This window comes from Mirounga leonina, unplaced genomic scaffold (genome assembly GCF_011800145.1).
Source record: "Mirounga leonina isolate KUSES-001 unplaced genomic scaffold, KU_Mleo_1.0 Mir_115, whole genome shotgun sequence".
Taxonomy (NCBI): Eukaryota; Metazoa; Chordata; class Mammalia; order Carnivora; family Phocidae; genus Mirounga; species Mirounga leonina.
Genome location: NW_023270268.1, coordinates 69764546 through 69785110, shown reverse-complemented (window position 1 = coordinate 69785110; position 20565 = coordinate 69764546). Strand labels below are relative to the sequence as shown.

At 40.5% G+C, this 20565-nt stretch overlaps 1 pseudogene; it reads right to left on the bottom strand.

The window, feature by feature from the left end:
- Positions 1 to 2638: 2638 nt before the first annotated feature.
- LOC118006547 lies at positions 2639 to 3334 on the bottom strand (annotated as a pseudogene).
- Positions 3335 to 20565: the final 17231 nt, after the last annotated feature.

Here is a 20565-nt window from a genome sequence, read left to right as displayed (position 1 = left end):
TTGTCTTGAACAAGTTTCTTCCAAAGTTTCTCTGCTTAGATCAGAGACAGGAAAAGTCTCTATTCTAGTCAACACACCTGAATCTGATATGGACACTTGTCCTTGCTCACGGGGAGGCCTCACTCCTGTTGGGCATATCAGATATCTGGCTCGGACAGTGCATCATACCTTGTTCCTGACTCATACTTGAACCCGGAGTTTCTACTTCCCACTTCACTATTCTGCTGGGTAGGACACTGTATCTTGCCATTTGACCCCAGCCAAAAATAGTCTGTTCTGTCCTTTGTTTTTCCCAGAAGAGGATCTTGTAATTTTCAACAGAACTTGTGACATTGGGGGGTTATGAAGAATTTTGACAGGGTGGTCTCTGATCAAAAGTAAGAACAGCCATATAAAATGATTAACTTTTAAAATAGTAAATAGCTGGTGGTGCCTGGGTGGCTCAGTCGTTAAGCATCTGCCTTCGGCTCAGGTCATGATCCCAGAGTCCTGGGATCGAGCCCCGCATCAGGCTCCCTGCTCTGCGGGAAGCCTGCTTCTCCCTCTCCCACTCCCCCGCTTGTGTTCTCTCTCTCGCTGTGTATCTCTCTCTGTCAAATAAATAAACAAAAAATCTTAAAAAAATAAAATAGTAAATAGCTTTCTGAAACTAAAATAATAGTAAAGAAGAATTTCTACTAGAAATAGATCAGCACATAAAAATATTCCTAGGCTGTCAGGATTTTTCCCTGTCAGGCAGGACCAGAGTCAGGACTTGAAAGTTTGCTTTTGAAATATGTCTGCGTCTATCATAATATACATCTTAATACAACTTTCATCATTCTGATTTGGGTCATACATAAAGCATACTCAATTAGATATCAAAGTTAATGTGCCTTGCAGTTATATTCTCTAAGGACAGGATTGACAAAATATTTTATACAAAAGAGGTGAGGCTTTGGCAAGAGACATGCGTGTTGAGATCAGAGAAGGTAATGGTCTCATTAGACCCTGAATTAGTAGGAGGGAGTTTGGAATACCATGTCCAGTTTGTGGTATCTTTCTTCTTTTTTTTTTTTTTTTTAAAGATTTTATTTATTTATTTGAGACAGAGAGAATGAGAGAGAGAGAGAGCACGTGAGAGGGGGGAGGGTCAGAGGGAGAAGCAGGCTCCCTGCCGAGCAGGAAGCCCGATGCGGGACTCGATCCCGGGACTCCAGGATCATGACCTGAGCCGAAGGCAGTTGCTTAACCAACTGAGCCACCCAGGCGCCCCCTGTGGTATCTTTCTTTAATGTGGCAAGGATATGCACTAGTAGTGCACTTTCTCAAGTATGGCCTTAGGCTACCTGCATCAGGAAGGGAGACCTACATATTCTGGTTGAGCGCCCGTTCCAGATATCCCAACTGCATCAGAACATGGTGGGGGATTGGGAGACTGGCAGTCTTCATCTTTAACAAGCATTTCGGGTATTCTTAAGCACACTGAAATTTGATGTCAAAACATAGCCTCTAGGGTTTTTGAGAGATCTAGAAACCATACCATCTGAGTTTCAAAGAGAACTGTAACTGGTTTGGAGAAAAGCAGGCTTGTAGAGGGACTGATAACTATTTTTATTTTTCAAGACCTGTCACGGACACTTATTTTCATTATTGCAGAAGTCCTAGCTTCCGTACATGTGAGTTATACGGTGGCAGATTTCAGCCAAATGTAAAAAGAAAAGAAATATTTTAAATTAGCATTTAAAAATGTAAGACTGCCTTGCTAGTAACCTTCTGGACACTGGAAATTTTCAGTCAAAGGGTACGGAGCCATGTTGAGTAGAATCAGTGTCTACATCTCTAAAACATTGTCCAAGAATCTGTGATTCCTTGTCACTTAATTGGTTCTTCTGCCCTCAGGATATATGTCCCCTAAGTCTACAGCATTTACATCTTCCCTTGTTAAGCCTTGGAAAACCTATGTGTTAACTACTTTCTGTTTTGAGGTACTTTTTTAGATGAGACTTATCCCTCTTGATATGTTGTGCCTCTTTCTAGACCCCATAGGTCTATCTAAAGAAAAGTTTCTAGGCACCAGTGTGTTATTGATGCCTTCCATTATCTTTCTGCTTCTTAAATGGCAGCCCTGCTTGGTAAGAAAATGTCACTGACAATGAAGCCTCCTGTTTTTTATCCATTTTGTAATTACAGCCCCTTTTACCCCTCAACTTTACTTTTGAAAAAATATCTGGAGTTATTTCTGTCTACTCTTTCACTTTTCTGAGATGATTTTGGATTTGTTGCTTTGAGTAAATGTCTGAACTCAGGGGCCTGGGATTACTCTTGGGCCTTGAGTGGCTACTGTGAATTTAGGGAATCTCATATCCATTCCATCTATGTCCATGAAGCTTACTATCAGCAAGTTCAGGGTCAGAACTGTGTGTATGCTCTCATACACTGCGTGTGTGCATTTGTGTGTGTGATGTGGTGCGTGATGAGAACTGATTGACAGCAATAGGCCCCATGATCCTCATCTTGCTAGGTGTCCTAGAAGATGGGGAGAAGGGTATGATGAGAGAGGGATGTTACACTTTCCATGTTAATACTATCACTATTTTTATTTATTTATTTATTTATTTTAAAAACCTCTGCAATTATTAGTTTATTAGTATCATCCAGGACTCAGATGTTCAGTATTCCTCTTACTCATCATCATCATCTTCTTCTTCATCTTCATCTTCTTCATCTTCCTCCTCCTCCTCTTCATCTTCCTCATCTTCCTTCTTTTTCTTGCTCTTTTCAGCCTTGGCAACTCCCTTTCTTGCTGCATCAGGCTTTCCTTTCGCTTGATATGCAGCAATATCCTTTTCGTATTTTTCTTCAGCTTAGCAGCCTTCTTTTCATAAGGCTGCTTGTCATCTGCAGCAGTGTTATTCCACATCTCTCCCAGTTTCTTTGCAACATCACCAATGGATAGGCCTGGATGTTCTCCTTTGATTTTTGGGCGATACTCAGAACAAAACAAGAAAAAGGCCGAAGGAGGCCTCTTGGGTGCATTGGGATCCTTGAACTTCTTTTGTGTTTCCCCTTTAGGGGGGATATAAGTTTTCATTTCTCTTTCATAACGGGCCTTGTCCGCCTTTGCCATGTCTTCAAATTTTCCTTTCTCTTTAGCAGACGTGGTCTTCCACCTTTCTGAGCACTTCTTAGAAAACTCTGAGAAGTTGACTGAAGCATCTGGGTGCTTCTTCTTGTGCTCCTCTCGGCAAGTTTGCACAAAGAATGCATATGATGACATTTTGCCTCTCGGCTTCTTAGGATCTCCTTTGCCCATGTTTAAGTATTTTCCTCAGCGAGGCACAGAGTCGCCCAGTACCCATCTGGCTCTCACTTGCCCCAGTGCTGTCTCTGTGGAGCCCAATGTACTGCAATGGCTGTAATAATACTATTACTATTTATCACAAGGGCAAATTATAGGAGAAGGCTGAGTCCCTATGTAGCCAGCATTTCAAAAAGGAATTGGTACTTCCAAGTAAAGAGAACATGCATGCTTCCTGATAGAGGACTCTTTTCCCTGGCTTTGTGTAGAAATGCCTAAATATCCCTTCTATTGTCAACAGTTCTGACACCACATGTGTGGGTTTTCGACACCAAGCAATTCTCCAGTTCTCTGTCAACACCAACTGGATGTCCTATACTTTAATTCAACTCTGGTACTAACTACCCAGAGTTAAGAGAACTCATAGTCCCATAAGCCTGCCCCCAACTTAACATGCCAATTACAAGTAGTGGGTCCCCAGGTAACCCACACTTTGATCTGACTTGACTACAAATCGGGGGTTCCCATGACCCCCTCCCCAGGTTTAGTAATTCATTGTAAGGGCTCGCAGGACTCAGGAAAACACTTTACTTACCATGACCAGTTTATTATAAAGGATACAAATATACAGCTTGATGAAGAGGTACATAAGGTGAGATCCAGACAAGTCCTGAGTGCAGGAGCTTCTGTCCCAGTAGAGTTTGGGGTGTGCCACTTTCCTGGCACATGAATACATTCACCACCCTGGAAGGTCTTGGAATCCTACTATCTAGGTTTTTTATGAAGGTTTCATTATGTAGGCACAAATGATTAAATCATCGGCCGTTGATGATTAACTGAATTTCCAGCCCTTCTCCCCTCCTTAAAGGTCAGGAATGGGTACTGAAAATTCCAACCTTCTAATCACATGATTGTCTCCCCTTGCAACTAACTCTCATCCAAAGCTATCCAGCAGCCAGCACTTTAGCACAAACTCAGGTAGGGTTGGAAGGGGCTTATTTTGAATAACAAGACACTTCTCTCACCCCTATCACTCAGGAAATTACTAGGGTTTTTGGAGTTCTGTGCGAGAACTGGGCATGAAAATAAAATATAAATTTGTATTATATTTCGGTTCCATTTATTCTTGTTTTGTTTAAATTTTCCCTTTCTTAAAAGTAGGTAACTAATCACAATGACCACTTACTATGGGAGAAGGTGATTAACTAATGAGGTTAAACTTATTTGAAGTTCTTGGAGAAGACTGCTTTGGAAGAGAAAGCCTTATTAGTGTTAAAAGTGTTATTTACCTTTTTTGAAATGGTTACTTTTTTCTAAATAATTATAAACAAATTCTGAGATTTTCACCCCCCCATCCCCCCATTTAAAAAATTAAATATCATATCTATGTCTCCTGTATAGAGCTGCCAATTCTGGAGTCTTTGTTGAAGCTGGAGGTCACTTGCTGTTAGTCACCTGGTCTTTACCTCTAACACTGTAGAGCCCTTCACAGTCCAGCAAGCGTGTTCATGGACGTTGTCCCCCTGGACCCTGTGGTGACCTAGTGAAGAACGCTGAGGCTCGGTTGGCTGGGGCTTTGAGGTTTGCCATGATGTGATTCTGCTGTTCAGTGTGCTGAACACCCTGGTCCAGACTTACTTTGTGCTTTTACAGGCTTCCCCCTCCACACCTGCCTGTGGAGGGGACACTGGGCTATGCATCATTGCTATGCTCACCCCCAACTCTTCCTATCAATGGTAGGTGAGTCTATGCCACAGAGAGGTCTTCTCAACTGAACAACAACATCTTAAGATTCTGCATGATTATTTTTCAAAAGGGTCTCAACAATAGGTTTTGAGTCTTCTTTCTTCTTCCTATGCCCTGTTTTCTTTATTTCCTGGAGGGTAAAGAATAAAGAGGGTGAAATGAAAAGCAATAAAAATCTCATTGATTTGGTCATTTTCCAGTTGTAACCAGAGAGTGTGAGGCATATGGTAGATGGTCAATATGGAGGTGATGAATAAATGAATGCATAACAATACTAGCCATCCATACTGGAAGGCAGTGTGTGTAAAGGTGGTGGTGTGAGCTTTGGACCCACACTAACTGGGTCTGAATCTCAGAGGTTCCACGTAGTAGCTGGGAGACCTGGCAAGTGACTTAATCTTTCTGCCTCAGTTTTCTTATCTGTAAAATAGGGATAAAACTATCTTTATAAAGTCCTGAGGGTTAAATGAGTCAATAAATAATAAGTGTGAAGAATAGTATCAAAGTGCATTTCCATATGTATCTCATTTTATCCTAACAGCCACCTGATGATCTAACCGAAACAGGTATTTCTGACTCTTACAGTGGAGGGATCTCAAGTTCTTGGGACTGGTAAGTACTAGAGAGGTGTCTAAGATTCTGCTCCGATTCCAAAGTTTAATCTTCTAGATCAGAGTTGTTTGTTTAGTTTTGAAGATAATGAAGACAAAAAAAGCAATTAGCTTTGACTTCAGTTAAGTGTACAGGTCTTACATGAGGACAAAATCACTTTCTGTAGTCAAATGAGATGAAAAGAGTTTGTATGGGGGTGCCTGGGTGGCTCAGTCTGGTAAGCTTCGATTCTTGCTTTTGGCTCAGGCCATGATCTCAGGTTGTGAGATCGAGCCCCGCATTGGGCTCTGCACTCAGCGCAGAGTCTACTTGGGATTCTCTCGCTCTCCCTCTCCCTTTCCCCTGCCCATCTCTAAAATAAATACAGCTTTAAAAAAAGAGGTTGTATGAAGTAACAAAGATGAGAATTGGTAGTCTGCAGAAATAATGAGCCCTTATCAAAACACCTCAGTGACTCCAGGGAAGAGGCAAAGAAGCAGTTTAGAATGACTGAGGAAAGAATCAATCAATCCAATTTAACACTAAATAATACCTTCTTTATTCGTTAGTGTCAGCACTGAGCTTTTGCTGAAAAATCGCTTTGCTCTAAAATGGCCTAATTTTTCCTTTTAATTTGCATTTCCTTCCTGCCCAGATGCAACTGGCTGCAGCCCAGCGGCAGTTCCACTAAAACAACTGAGCTCCAGCACCTCAATTTAGATCTCCGAACTGTCCTTTTACGTTTGTTTCTTTGCACAATTTGTGAAACTTTGCAAGCTGCACACCCAAAGCCTGCCAACAAAGAACAGAAAGTTTGGGCCATCCTTCTGGGTTGACTGTTATCTTATTGGTTTTTCAGCAACTGGAATCAAGCCCTGGTGAAAGTATTAACATATTAGCAGTTTGGAATTGTGCTCCAGGCTTCTGGGCAATGAATTAAAAAAAAAAAAAAAAAAAAAAAAAAAGCCTGAGCAGCAAGGAGACTTGGGCACATTATTTATACATTTGGTGAGCTCATTCACTCGCCAGGGAAATCAGGCGCACAGCCGCCCACCCAAGGTTAATTTCATTTTCTTTTCAGCCAGGAACAGGGTGTGCTATTACACAGAGAGAGGAATGAGGACTTTTTAATTGGCAAAGAGGAACTTCTGCTGCATAAGGAAATATGCCCGTTGGTGGAGGTCAATAGAAGTGCTTTAGGATTTTAAAATCCTGCTGTGTTCACAGTTTAATATGAAATCCTCCAAATTGCTGGGATTCAAAACACCCTTGCATTAACTGTTTAGAAACAGAAGAGGGCATCTCATCATGCCTTATGTCAGGCGTGTGTGTGTGTGTGTGTGTGTGTGTTTTAAGAATGGAAAGGAAGCTGGTCTTTGAAAACGAGCAGCGTTTCCTTTTCAGAATGAATGAATGAAAATATTCTGTTAATGTTTTCAAAAGCTTAATTATGGCCAAAACGTTGGATTTGTCTTCTAGTTTCAAGAGATCTGACTTTTAGCTGGAGACTAGCTGTATTAAGGTTTATTATATCATAAAGTGGCTGTCAAATATGATGCCTTTAGAATTTAAGCAAAATACCACATGGATACCCTTCTCCCCTCACTGGCTAGGAAGCTCCCATTATGTAACCCCCCACCCCCTTACTTCCCGTCTTCAAATTCTAGTTTTTCTCAAAATTTAATCTTTCTAAGGGTTTGTGAATCTTCTAAAATTGTATGCAAAATGTGTGTTTGTGTATTTTTCTAGAGGAGGTTTGTAGTTGTAAACATACCATCTTCCCTCTTTCTCAGGTTAAACCCCTAGAAGTTTCCATGTTTAATTCTACCTTGTACTAGTTGGTTCTTTACTCTATATACTGCATATATTTAAAAGTTCAGTTTGGGATACCCTGGACGAAGTCTGTTATAATAAACACCACTGAACTGAAAAATCTCAGGATTTGCTTAATAATTTTAAACAACCATTGTGGAATATAGCAACAAGCCTTTTGAAAGTCTTTGGTATTCTTGGTATTAAGTTCTTGTCAGAGCCGAAACAAACTATTTTTTAATCTAATCTAGCCACTTCACTTACTGGTCTAAGAGAGGAGCAGTGTTCTGTGCAGGGTTACCCAGGCAGGGTGTCAGCGTTCAGGATTAGATTCCAGTCTTTGACCTTTTGCCCTCCCCTTTATTTCCCTCGGTCTTGCTTGGTCCAAAGCTTGCACTGGTCCAGAAACACATGGGACCCTTTTTTGCACTGCTCATGCATATGTGTTGGTTTTTGTGTGTGTGTTTTATAGCTTTGTGGGGATATTTTATTTTCTAAGTGTGTAAGAGCAGAAAAATATATTTTGTTTCTTTTCCAGTTGTCCTAAATTATTTAATCCAGCAGGGCTTAATTTAGTTTTATGAAAAGGTGAATTTAATGTGGGCAAGGTGAGTTTGGAAGCAGGGAGGGTTTGTTGGACAGAGTAGGGTAGGAAAAGTTGGTTCTTGATTTGACCCCTGGACTTTTTATAATACTTGTTATATGGCAGGAACTTAATGTTCATTGTTTTATTAATGTCTTCTTTAGTGGCCACATTTGAAACTCACAACTGCCTGTTGTAGCACCCTCTCTATTTCCATGGAAGCATCTAGAACATCCGAGTTGGTAATTTTCTAAGAACCATTGAACTTTCAGGAGAAAAAAAAATCATTGTTATATGAGATGTCTCATTCCTGAAGCTTACCCTTAATCCCTGAGTCCCAGGACTAGGGTAAAGATGAGGAATATTTGTAGGTTACATTAGTAGATAATTTAAAAAAATACTTTTACATTTTGATGTGGCTATTTTGACTTGATTGGTCAAATCAGTCAATATAATATCTTGCTTTGCTCTGGGAGTCTCCAGTAGATCTTATAAATTGCCCTGGAGTTGAAAGTAGAGCCTTTGGGAACCAGAATGGCCTAGGAAGGGTTCTTCATGTGTGGGTTAGGACTGGAGTATAAGGATCTCCCTGTCCTGCTGGACAATGAATGTTTCAGCATATAGGTTGCTTCCAGGAGAGATCATTAAGACTCATTATACTTTTTTCAATGATATTCATGTCCATGTATTTCCCCTTAGTGCATTTATGAAATGCATATGAGACAATATAATAGTTGCTTAGGTTCTCTTCTTTATAAAATTACAATCGGTGTTTTCCTTTATATTAGGTCCATGATTTATTTTCTTTCCTTTCCTTGCCCCATATCACACCCCCACCCTGCCATCCATAAGCCCCTGACCATCCAAGTAGAGGTTTTGGGGCAATGAGAAGGAAGTTTGTTGTAAGCACTTCCTTTTGGAAGGGAAAAAGTCAGAGGTAGAAACGTGAGCTCAAGGGACTTCTAGTTAGATGGGGCATCAATATTTGTAGTGCCATGGGGGAACTTCATAATTGTTATTGTTTTTAGGGGCACCTGGGTGACTCAGTTGGTTAAGCATCTGCTTTCAGCTCAGGTCATGATCCCAGGGTCCTGGGATTGAGTCCTGCATCAAGCTCCTTGCCCAGCAGAGAACCCGCTTCTCCCTCTCCCTCTGCCTGCCGCTCCCCCTGCCTGTGCTCTCTCTCTCTGTCAAGTAAATAAATACAATAAATAATTGTTACCGTTTTTAACAAGTTATTTGTTTATTTTTAAATTAGGACTATGTAGGCAAAGTGAGGAATTTGGAGAGTTGATGTAGATATTTAGACATTTCGGGACCTGAGCCCTACTACCTGCTTTATAAGGTTAAAAAAAATTAGGACCTGAATTATCAAGGCAAATTAACTGTCTACATTAGTTCAATTTCTTCAATAATTGCTTTGCTATTTAATTTTAATTGTGTAGACATAATTTCATCAAAGTGTTTATATGTATTCTGGGGGTTGATAATTTTACAGAGTACGATTGCCAATTACACTGACACTGGACAAGGTGGGAATGTTTACAGGGACAGTCCTTTCTTATAATAATAATAGTGAACACACTGTCAAAAATCAAACTCTGCTTACTGAATAAAACAAAGCAGAACGATGAGTTTATTGCAAAACTTTTGACCTGCAAGCTTGGAAACTCAAGGCTATGGGAGCAATGAGTTCTGAGTTGCTCACAGACTATGGGATTTTCATAGGATAAACATGGAAGTTATTTGACTTTGTCAGCTAACTGGTTGCCTAGTGGTCTTCTTGCTTATTTGGATCAGGGTAGCTGAGTCAGGAGGATAAGGAAGTTCAGAGATGGCATGAACAGATTTGGTGTTTGAGGATTGGCTGGTGTCCTCTGATGATTTCTGAGAAGAACTGTTAGTATCTAAAGGAATAGGTTTCTTTTATGCACCTGCGTTGAGCATCTTTGTTTTGTCCTTGACATAAGGGACTCCATTTTAGTTTGGTCTATAATGCATATAATGTTTACTACTTACCAGGCACCATTCTGAGCACTTAATTTTACCCTCAAATGACCCTATAAGGTAGATGCTATTATTATCCTCATTTTAGCAAAAGGACAGCTGAATCTCAGAGACTTAAATAATTTGCCCAAGACCACAAAATACATAATGGCAAAGTCAGGATTTGAGCTTAAGTATCTTGCTCTAGAATCTGGGCATGTGACTATTAGACTATATAATCAATTTACCTTTGGACAGCTTCTTGATTCCCTTCTGGCATAGGCCATCCTGACAAGCAAGAACCCCACAATCTTGAATTATTTTTATTCCAAGAGATTATTTGGTTCTCATCTAGGAATAAAAAGTGGTGATCACAAACTCAAATGTCTAGACAGGGCCAGACAGGGAGCATTATTAAGTAAGCAGGACTGGGCAAAGGATAATCAAACATCCCCTCTTAGTTTCTATTTTTTCTTCCCATTTAAAATAGATATTTTTAGAGGAAATATTTCTCTGCCATAGAAAGGAAAATAATGCAAGTGAAATGATTAGTGGTAGCTGATGTTGGTTCTTAGTGTTAGGGAGACTACCGGGACAGGTGGGGATTCCATATGGAAGGTTGCTTGCCTTGTTTAAAAAGGGCAGACAGGGATGCCTGGGTGGCTCAGTTGGTTAAGCGTCCACCTTCAGCTCAGGTCATGATCCCAGGGTCCTGGGATCGAGCCCCGCATTGGGCTCCCTGCTCAGCGGGGAGTCTGCTTCTCCCTCTCCCTCTCCCTGCCACTCCCCCTGCTTGTGCATGTATGTGCTCTCTCTCTCTAGCAAATAAATAAATAAAATCTTTAAAAAAATAATAGAAAGGGTGGACATTTTAGGTCTGATATCACCAGATCTTTTCTCAAAAAAAAAAAAAAAAAAGGAAAGGCAGGTACTCATATTTTTATATGAAATATGTACATTTTTAATTGTTAGCTCCATATTTAAAAAGTTATAATAAGACCTATTCTTCATCCAGAGGCTACCAACTTGTAGCATCTGAAGAAGGAATATCTTGTGGTTGTGTTTATGGATATGTGCAGGTAAAAGAATAGATGAGAAAATAGACTTCCTTTGTACCTTAATAGCCCTGAAGTCGATAATAACTGATTACATTTATCACCTTGGAGCTGGACTGTATTATAAATAGGAGTGGTTTTCAATGACTTGGCTTCCTAGTCAGAGAAAGAAGAGCTACGGAAACTTCGTAATAACAGGTTTATAGATTTATAAAGTAAAAAAAAAACAACAAAACTTCATAAATATTTAAAGTGAATCAATATGGTCCATGGATAATAATAACAGGCAAATATTTTTCTCTGTGCATACAGAGTGATCTGCAATTGCTGTAGCAATTTGCATGTTTATGGATGGACTATTCTATGTAGATTTTGAACTCTTCCTTTTATTCTGTAAAATATAGGGTTAGGCGATTCTACCCTTTTCTTTTACTATTGAGATATTGAGATGTGTAGACAATAAACATGCTTGAAGGAAAAGAGAAATGAAATTGTTGTCAATTCCTGCTCCATCCAGTCCCATCCTAACTGTGCAGAGTGCGCATTTCTGGAGACTTCTCTTTCCTTCCACTAATGAGAGTACAATTGGCAATGTGGCAATGGCTCCTTTTAAAGTGAATATTAGAGACTGGGGAGTGAGGCTTTTGCAATGGTACAGGGACAGGCATAGCAAATCCTCTTCCCCCCAAACAGTGGTAAACCTGGATAATACTACCAAAAACAACCTTGTTAGAAACCCGGAAATTGACTAATGGCATACAACAAATTGATAAGTGTTTATTTAATGAGAACTGCTGAGCCTCCAGTATAAGCGATGGAGTCTGGGATGCTCCTCTTCTATGGTCTGTAGTTCTATCACGTGATAATTTGGCCAGGGTGGTGAGCCATGAACAAGGGGAGCTTAGCTGCCAGAGGGGCCTGATTTGATTTGGAGAGGGGAGTGCAAAACCCCATGCTCTCAGTTATTGTCAGAAATAGTCAAGAAATAAACAAGGAAGGCTCATGATGCAGCTAGCTTAAGTGGTGCTCCTAGGTGGGATAAGCAAGGAACCAAGAGACTGGCAAGAAATGTAACAGGGAGATGAAGGGAATGAAATAGCCATAGCACAACTTGGTAAGCTCCCCCTTGTCCCTGATGCTCTGGAAGAAGGCCTGCGTGCCCAAAGCTGTGCTCATGCTCAGGAGTTCTCCACAAATCCCTGGGTGAATTTGAGGCCTTTAGCCAAGAGGTAAAAGTTGGAACAGGCTTGAAAAACAATCTGCCTTGTGTACTGGGTTGAATAGTGTCCACCCAAAGGTTAAGTCCAAGTCCTAACCCCAGGCACCTGTGAATGTGACCTTATTTGGAAATAGAGTCTTTGCAGATGTAATTATGTGAAGGTTCTTGAGATACTCCTGAATTTAGAGTAGACCCTAAATCAATGACTGTTTCTTTTTTAAAAATTTTTTTATTAACATATATTATTTGTTTCAGGGGTACAGGTCTGTGATTCATCAGTCTTATACAATTCACAGCACTCACCATAGCACATACCCTCCCCAGTGTCCATCACTCAGCCACCCCATCCCTCCCACCCCCCTCCACTCCAGCAACCCTCAGTTTCTTTCCTGAGATTAAGAGTCTCTTATGGTTTGTCTCCCTCTCTGGTTTCATCTTGTTTCATTTTTCCCTCCCTTGCCCTGTGATCCTCTGCCTTGTTTCTCAAATTCCACATATCAGTGAGATGATATGATACTTGTCTTTCTCTGATTGACTTATTTCACTTAGCATAATGCCCTCTAGTTCCATCCACGTCATTGCAAATGGCAAGATTTCATTTTTTGATGGCTGCATAATATTCCATTGAATATATATATATATATATATATATACACACACACACACACACACACACACACACATACACCACATGTTCTTTATCCATTAATCTATTGATTCTTTCCACAGTTTGGCTATTGTGGATATTGCTGCTATAAACATTGGGGTGCATGTGCCCCTTCGGATCACTACATTTGTATCTTTGGGGTAAATACCCAGTAGTGCAATTGCTGGATCGTATGGTAGCTCTATTTTCAACTTTTTGAGGAACCTCCATACTGTTTTCCAGAGTGGCTGCACCGGCTTGCATTCCCACCAATAGTGTAGGAGGGTTCCCCTTTCTCTGCATCCTCGCCAATATCTGTTGTTTCCTGACTTGTTAATTTTGGCCATTCTGACTGGTGTGAGGTGGTATCTCATTGAGGTTTTGATTTGGATTTCCCTGATGCCGAGCAATGTTGAGCACTTTTTCATGTGTCTGTTGGCCATTTGGATGTCTTCTTTGCAGAAACGTCTCTTCACATCTTCTATCCATTTCTTGATTGGATTATTTGTTCTTTGGGTGTTGAGTTTGATAAACTCTTTATAGATTTTGGATAGTAACCCTTTATCTGATATGAATGTTTCTTTTTAGGAGAAAGGAGAGGGGGAATTTAAGACACATAGACACAAAGGAGAAACACGGAGGAGACGGCCAGGAGAAGGTGGAAGCAGAGAATGGAAAGCTGGATCTACAAACCCAGGAGCACAAGGATTGTTAGCATCTACCACAAGCCAGGAGAGAGACATGGAACAGACCCTCCTCTCAGCCTGCAGAAGGGCCCAGCCCTGCTGACATCTCAATTTCAGATATCTGGTCTCCAGAACTGTGAGAGAATACATTTCTATTGTTATAGGCCACCAAATTTGTGGAAATTTGTTACAGTAGTCCTAGGAAATGAATACACTTGGTGTTGGAAATGCACAAATGAAATGTCCATTTCCCATGATGGAAAGGGGGGAAAGTTAGGCTCAGAGAGACCTGTCTTGTCTGGTTTCTGGATCCACCAAATACTAGTTTGTGATCTTGACTTTGAACTTCTGTAAACCTCAGTTTCCTTATCTGTAAAATGGGCCTCCTTACAGAAGCCTTCCTCTAAATCCAGCCGGTAATAAACTCTGGTTCTCCAGGCAAACTTTCCCTTTCTCTCTCTACTCAGCTCCTTATGTTGAACTATTTTTGTACATAAGCTATTTCCTGCGTTTCAAAATTCCCATTATGCCATTTCACTTTGACGAAAGACCTACATTGGTGCCTGTTTTCTAACTGAAATCTCAAAAGGATTTTTGATTTTACGACAAAAGGTGAAATGCGTTATTCAGCGTTACTTTGCAACGGAGCCGAGCTGTCCTAGAGGCAGCATATCAGGAGCCGCGAGAGTTGCCCTGCCCCTCTCCTGCCCCAGGAACTGCACTCTGTGTCTCGGCCTCAAGCTGCCCTGGCTTTGACCTGTGTCTGTGACCATCTGTGCTTTATCTGGATGTATTGTGTGCACCTGGTAGCAAGATGCGCTCGAAGGTATCAGAAAAGCCTAAGAGAGTTATTTTTTGGGGTCTGGAAATACTAAAAAAATTTCCTTATAAATTAATGGTAAGTGCTTCTTTGCTTTACAACCATTTTGGCTTAGTGAAAGATTTTATAGGAATACTTTGCTTTCCAGATAGCGGGGGAAATCTGTATTTGATCCTATTAGACTGAAAATTCTCTAAGGGCAGAGACTATATTTACCTTGGTGGTCACAGTATCTGTAACTTAGTAGGTAGGTGTAATCAATCCACGCTCGTAAGGTTGCTATGAGGAGTAAGTCTGGTACCTTGTAGCAATGGTACCTATGATTATTATTTATGTTTGTCTTTAAGGTTTGTATTTCCCCTTTTTATTTTTAGCTACACCTGTGTACATCCCTCAGGAAAAAGGCAGCATTTGAAATGTTCTTTGAGCCTTAGGCTGGTGGAGAGTTTCAGGGAGGATGCTCCAGGTGAAAGAAATAATAGGACCCATCAAAGTCTGCTCACAGGTTGCTAGGAGCCTACCTGCTTGGAGGGGAAGCTGAAACCTTGCCTAAAAAAATGCCCAAGGTACTCCTACCTGTACTGTAAATCCCTTCTTTCTTAAAGCGTGGTGTGCAAACTTTACAAAATAGGGCCCACATTTCTGCACATATGCTTTATGCTTATTAAACTTCTTAGTTCATACACCTGCCCTTCATGTGTTTGTGGTCTAGGGTCGTATGTGGTAAAACCAAATGGGATCACAGATCTCAGAAAGAGACCAGCTGTCTGAATCTGGGATTATGTCCAGTTATAGATAGTGACTGGGCACAGAATCAACTAGCAAAATTAAGGGGTAGAGGGCTTGGGTATTTGAGGAAAAGAAGGAAAGAGTGCCAAGAAACCCAAGTGCTACAAATTAACCCTCCAGGAACAAGAGCAGTGGAAAGCTGTAGGCAACTGCAATTGATGGCAATAAATTTGGTCTGAAAGGAAATCTATGAAATGGTAACGAGGAAAATACAGGAAAGAGCCTGTTTTGACAAGCGAACACCCTTCTGAATCAGAGCTGTGCCCCTTCCTTTAAAAAATAATTTAAAAGCAGGCGCCTTGGTGGCATAGTTGGTTAAGCATCTGGCTCTTGATTTTGGCTCAGGTCATGATATCAGCCCAGCACGGGGTCTGCTTAAGATTCTTTCTCTCCCTCTGCCCCTCCCCCCCCGCTACCACACTCGCTCTCTTGTGCGCTCTCTCTCAAATAAATAAATCTTCAAAAAAAAAAAATTAAAAAAAAATTTCACTTTTTAAGGAAATTATTTGTGGAAAAATGTGAGTTAAGTTTATAAAACAAGAACACTACAACAAAAACTTATGATGTACTATATGCTGGCTGACTAAACATAATAAAAAAAACAAGTACGAAACTAAAGCTAGCATGTAAAAGGTTTTTGTGTGTGTGTACATGTCATAACAACCTTAATGTGCTTTTTTTTTCTTTAAGAAAGCATCATATGTTGTTTAACTTTCTGGAATCATAAAAATTATCAGTAGAATTAGAAAGCTACTTAATTGTTATTTTGGGAAAAAATTATCACACATGTAATACACATATAAGTGCATATAAGTGGCAGTAAAATTTAAAGCTCTAGCTAAGCATACATTTTTTTCAAAATTACTCATTTCCCGCCACCCAAAGGTAGCAGCATACATGTTTTCATGTGGATCCTCCTAGACAATTATACGTATCATGCTAAATGGACTTCCACACTCTTATTAAATGCTTGAGATTTGTTTGAATATTGTACAGTGATCATTTTCAGTCCTGGTCAGAGGGGTTTAATTTAGGTAGACATGCATGTATTTCTTTAAGTTGCTCAAATACCTTACTTGCTGTGGACGAGGGTTTATTTATCTGCCTGTCTGGATAGGTGGCTAGCTTTCCTGGATCTGGACCCCTTCCGACACCTGGGGCAGTGCTGTGGCCGAGCTTGCCTTCCATGGTAGAAGCTGAAAAGCCCGGATGCATGTTCCTCAACCTGCCCTTGCAGCTAGGGCTTGGGCGCAGGGCCTCTCTTGGACCATTCTTTGAACCCTGAAGCAATAGCCAGGGCTGGTGGAGAATCCAGTCTGGGGCGATGGCGGCGGGCCGAACTCCGCAGGCTCCAGAGAGCCCTGGCTGCTGTGGTGGTGACGCCGTGAGTCCCGCCTGTCGCTTCATTTCCGTTGTGGTCTCGGCTGCTACCTCACTTCCCTTGTTCCTGTCTGTTTTCCTAGCCCGTTTCTCTATAGTTTCTGGTGATTCTGGAAACTACCCGGAAATCTTTTGCAAAATCCTTTTCCTTTGTACATCAGCCAGTCTTACATTACTTGGAACGAAGAGCTCGGATTGATGGAGCGCCCCTCTCCGTTCCACCCAGAAAGTGGAAGGCCTACCTGTGTTTTGGAAGATAGCGAGCCATCTAAACTGTAACCATCTTCAGGGAGGCTAGAAATGTAGACCAGAAAGAGCTTTGGAGATGGTCTTGTCATGTGCATATACTGAGGGTATTTACTGGCCTGCAGCAAAGAGAGCTAGAAGGCCTGTCACCTGCTAGCTGCAGGATATTAGGAGAATCGGGGAATTCCCTGGGTAAATATGTATGTGTATGTGTGTATGTAAATGACCTCTAAAGTGACCGAGTCAGACTTGAATTTCCTTCAGATTTGGAATTCTATGACTTTTAAGCAGATCCGGAAATGTTAGACTTCAGACCATAGCTCCTAATTCTGAATTCTCAGTCCCAGTAATTACACAATGCCGAGTAAGTATAAATAATAATTAAAACATCAAGGAGGCATACAGGGAGTAAATCTACATCCTTCTTTTGAAAGTTTGAGCTCATTTGATCTTTTGGTGAATCAGTAACTGCACAGATATCCAGATGGAATAATTTATATGGACGAAGGAGCACTGTGTGTCCTGTTCATTGCCAAAGGCATAAATTAGTCTTTCACATTAGTAAGTTATTAGTTTCCTGTATTGTAGCTTCTCAACGTATAAAAGACAGTTCTTAAATGCTGTTAATACTGTGTGTGTTAGGTATGTCCTTCCCAAGAGCACCTCAAGGACCCCCAAAATCTTACCTCAGGTGAAACCCTGAAGATTGAAACTGGCCATAGTTGACCTGTGTGTTCCTAGTCGGGCACAGGCAGTCAACTTTACAGTGTCCCGTTCATGTTTGGAGAATGAGTATTCGTCTGCTTCCTGTGTTGCAAAACTTGAGGTTGGCAGAAGCGTGAATATTCATAGTATTTTCATGCTAGAAAGGATCTTGTTCAACTTCTGTACTTTAGGGATGAGAATAAAGAGGCTGGGAGAATAAGTGACTTATCTAAGGTCATACAGGTCATATAATTACTCAAGTTTAGTGGTAGATTGGAGACTGGAACCCAGAACTTATACCTTAAATAGTGTGATGGCTGAGACCAAATTTCTCCAGATTGCTGTTGGAACCCAGAGACTTGTACATAGCAGGCACTCAATCACTAAATGTTGACTATCAATCAATTCCAGCACAGTATAATTTTTGCTATGACATGTATATTGAGGAATCTGAAAAATATTCAAAGATTTACGTTTTTAAAACTAGGACTGAATATTTTAATTCTGGGAGACAGTGATTTATTTTAGTACTTAGGTTTAGATTCAAGCTGCTCAAGTCTGTGACTGTTAATCCTATACAGAAATAGATGCTAACTGACCAATGTCTTTCATTCTGAAAGCTCGAGTTGGTGTAGGATGTTGGTGACATTGCTTGTCTCTTTAGTTTATCAGAATATTAATGTTGATGTCGAGCAGGTGTTGGGGCCATTTAACCGGTGCTCTGATTAATAGGCCATTATTACTCCATCAAGGTATCTGACAAACGCACAGCATGGCTCAGTGATGGTGTTCTTATCCTGGCTGGGGAAAGATTATTTGCTTAGGTTTTGATCTGAAATACTTATGGTGTATTAAATAGCGCCGACACTTACTTGAATGTGACTAAAGCAGAATAGCAAATCTTCGCCAACAGTGTCTGATGCTTGTTAAAATATAATTTATCAGATGAGATTGATAGGTTCTGACAGTAATACTCCAATCAAGTTAAAGGGGAGCAGAGATCAAATCCCACCGACGATAAATTCAGAAGTATGTGTCTAGGTTAATTTTGGAATCTTGGTAATTATGACACAGCTGATCTGATTTCTTAGATCTCCTCTGCCTCCTTCCATACTTCACTGTCATCTCTTCCCAGTTTAAGGCTCCTCTTTCATTTTCTGCTTTAGTGTGCTGACAGTGTCTTCTTTTCCAGCAAGAAGGGATTGGACCTCTTTTCATACATAAAGAAGTAGTCTTTTATACCTTAAGGTTTGCAGTTAGTTCTCTGCAGTTTGAGGTCTATTTGAATAAGGTACAATGAAAAAAAAAAGTATATTCTTCAATACTATGGATCCAGAGTTTTCATATTAGGGATATTTTCTGGTAAAAGACAAGTGGCATTGGATACTCCAGGGAAAGAACTCTGCTCTGAGATCTTTCATGGAGGGATTCCCCCTTTATGGAGTTTAGACTGTGGCAGGGACCTTTCCCGGGTTCTGTGTTCTACAGGGTGCTGTGGACATTATTTATACATTGATGTTAGCTAGCAGATGGGCGAGGAGCAGAAATGACCTTGGATCTATAGTCACCGCCATGAAAGAAGCTGAAAGGAAGTGGAATGTATAACTGCCAAAAGAAGATCATGTTGTATTTTCAACAAACATTCTGTTATCTAACATGCTAGTAATTCAATCGCTCCATTACTGGGCAGAGAATAACAACAACAACAACAACAACAATGATAATAATAATAACCAGAGGCACTGTGAGATTAAGTCCTTTTTAAAAAATTGGGTTTTCAGAATTAAAAAAAAATTAGTGGAAATCTTTCAAAAATGAAATCGTGTATGAAACCTACACATTAAACAGAAAAAGCAGCGCTCTTTGCTGCTTCTAGGGTTTGTAGGAGTGGAGGGGCTGAGCCTGGCTTATTTGGCCCCCTGTATCTGCTCACCTCAGGCCTGGATTCCCTGCACAGTGTTTGCAAACACCCCTTTATAATTTCAACGAAAATATCCACCTCATTCGGCATCATTTTAATGTAGCATATTTAAAAAATCCAATTCTGATTTGGAAAATACCAATCTATATATTTCATGTATGTTGAGATTCTCTATGAACTAAAATAGAAAACCCATTTTCAGACCTTGCCAGATAACAGTATATTATCTAAGTAGATTGTATAAGTGGTTTCAGTAAGTGGCTTCATTTATGATTACATTTGAAGGTGTCAAAAAGCCTGTGGGCAAATATATCTCCCTTTTATAAGATTAGAAGCCACACCTGAAAGAGAATTCTGTGAGGACCCTTGATTTAAGTGGCTTAAGTAATTACCTTATCTGGGTAGGTAATATATTAGCAGGGAATTCAATAAATGTGAGGGGAATGTGCTGAATGTCTATGATGTGTGAGGTACTGTACTATCTTTCTGGAATAAAAGGTGAGTAGGCATTTCTTTTCCTCAGAAAGTTTATGGTTTGGTAGTGGATCCTGGCAAGTATACACTTACTTATATGATATAATTCTTGTTCGTGGCAAGAAGAACTATTTTGGTGGAAGGATATTGGTGCACTTAAGGGAGGCCATGCTGCTGAGAGAGGGTGGAGGTCACAGTTCTATGGAATTCACGGGTAAATTAGTGAATTTGATATCAGTCAATGAAATCTAGTCATAAAGATAAAGGTAAGGAATATTATAAACAAACTTTTTTTTTTTTAAGATTTTATTTATTTATTTGACAGAGGGAGTGAGAGAGCACAAGCAGGGGGAGCAGGAGAAGGAGAGGGAGAAGCAGGCTGCTAGATCCTTGAATTTTACACCCCAGTGCTATTGGAGTGTGGCTGGGAGAGACCAGCTGATTGGCTGTCAAGAAATCTAACAGGGTAGAATTTACTTTGGTTAATTTATTCAAATCCAAGATTTAGCCCTTAGCTCTGTAGACTCAGAATCTCTCTGTGATCTCCCAGACCTGATGAAACCCGGGGATATTGCCTCAAGTTTGCAAAGCTTGCAAGAGATTGATATTTAAAGCCGTAGTGGAAT